This window comes from Centruroides sculpturatus, unplaced genomic scaffold, assembly GCF_000671375.1.
Source record: "Centruroides sculpturatus isolate CEXI.00-Female unplaced genomic scaffold, Cexi_2.0 scaffold883, whole genome shotgun sequence".
NCBI classification, from domain to species: Eukaryota; Metazoa; Arthropoda; class Arachnida; order Scorpiones; family Buthidae; genus Centruroides; species Centruroides sculpturatus.
Genome location: NW_019385114.1, coordinates 308,941 through 310,996, shown reverse-complemented (window position 1 = coordinate 310,996; position 2,056 = coordinate 308,941). Strand labels below are relative to the sequence as shown.

Genomic DNA, 2,056 nt, shown 5'->3' with positions numbered 1-2,056 from the left:
TTTTTATATTTTTCAATAAATTTATTTTGTTTGTACAAAATAAAAAAATAATTTTTAACGATACAATAGTCTTTGTTAGGCTTAACATCGACGAAAATTCAACGCGAAGCGGCACGCAACGGAGAAAAATTTCAACATGGGATAAATTAATATATTTTTTCGTACATGATTCGTTATCCGAAAAATAAGTTATCCGAACCACCCCAGTCCCCAATTGATTCGGATAAACGAAGCTCTACTGTAATTGCTTGTTCTATTATACTTTTTTGCAATTCATAAAATTTTTGTTACATAACCCTTTATAATATCTTTTGTGCTGTTTTCATTATAATTATTTTCCTCTTAGCTCTTCTACTCTGTTCTGTTTTTATTATTTTACCTTCTTGCTATCATTTCAATCTCATTTATTTCTTCTTATTTCTGTTTAATAAAGCTCTCTTGAACAATTATTTCATAAAGTATGTGTTACAATAAAATAAGTCACACGATATCCTATATACCATTGATGCCCAAATCATGGCTCATGAGCTGCATGAGGTTCTTAAAAAGCTTAATTGTGGCTCAACTAATTAAAAAATATGTTATCTTTAAAAATTTCATTACAAACATTACAACTTCATAAACCTTCAACTAGCAAAGAGTAAATGAAAAAAAATGTAATAAATGTATCAAAATTCTCAAAATAAATACATTATGAATCTGAAATTTTTATTTTTATTTTTATTCCAAGAACATTAGGTGCAGCTTCCAATATTTTCAGGTAGGTAACTAGGGTTCTTACAGTAAAAAGTCTGGGCACCCCTGCTATATACCATACAACAGAGTTAGGTTTTAAACAGAACAATTTTGAGAACAATGTTGAACACAAAAACTATAGAAAAGAAACACAATTCAAGCATTTTCACCTTTATTATGAGATTTTTTTCAAGTGATATTCTAGAATAAAAATATTTTTAAAACATTAAGATGTAAATGAATTTAACAAAAGTATACAAATAATGTTTTTATTAATGAAAAAAACAAATTGCATTTAACACAGTCACTGAGGGTCATAGCAATAGGCAGATACACAGTATACAGTTGATTAAATCAAATGTAATTGCATAACTGTAAGTGCAGACATATTGATAGTAAAACACTTTGTAAGCAATTGTGCTTCCAATCTCAAACATTATATAGAAATAATAATCTTAAGTGCTAAGAATTCATAACACTACCTTTTATAACAAGAAAAACACACCTTTAATAATCTAGCAAATAAATTTACTAATAAAAACGTTTTTGATCGGTTTATCATTTATTTTTAAATTTACATTCTATTTCATCGTAACTGAAGAGGATCAGTTAAACCGATCAAAAACGTTTTTATTAGTAAATTTATTTGCTGGATTTTTAAAGGTGTTTTTTTCTTGTTGTCTATTTATCCAGTTGATAGAGAATATATTGAACTACCTTTTATAATGGTTATTTAAAAAAAAGTTTTTTACAGTTTTTTTATCTGTATGTTATGTAGTATATTGCTTATATAAAGTTTGATCATTCTTAAAACCTGCATTTGGACCACTTACCATTGTAATATCTGGATTTGGAAAATCATTTTCACCTATTACGTAAGCAAGAACTACCGTAGTAATTCCAAAAGCCATCAAACATACCGTAAACACTAAAAGGGGAGGTTGATTACTCGCAAAACTCCGAAGACTCTGAACTGGGCTCAGTCCCATTTTTCCCTATGAATAAAAATTAAAATGTTAATATGATAAAAATAAAAATTACATATATCAATACACAAATTTTATACTAATATCCAAAAAAGTATTTAGTAAAATTCAAGTCTGATTTATTGGAGATTAANAGTATACACCTCCACCATCGTCTATCCTCAAAGGTAAAGTGCAAATAAAACTACATTTTTTTAATCAATTATTATTCTATTATGGTAATTTATACATTTACAACTACAAAATGCATTTTTCAGTGTTTTCCTTACTATAGTTATTTTTTTAATGTACTACTTAACTTTAATTTGAGTGTGCTTTTCGTGTTGGAACGAATT

At 27.1% G+C, this 2,056-nt stretch overlaps 1 long non-coding RNA gene across 1 annotated transcript in view; it reads right to left on the bottom strand.

The window, feature by feature from the left end:
- LOC111634980 overlaps positions 1-1,820 on the bottom strand; it is a 15,191-nt gene extending 13,371 nt beyond the window's left edge. Inside the window, exon 1 of the long non-coding RNA XR_002758316.1 lies at positions 1,569-1,820. This is a non-coding gene — a long non-coding RNA (uncharacterized LOC111634980). The remainder of the gene's footprint in view (positions 1-1,568) is intronic.
- Between the last annotated feature and the right edge of the window lie 236 nt (positions 1,821-2,056).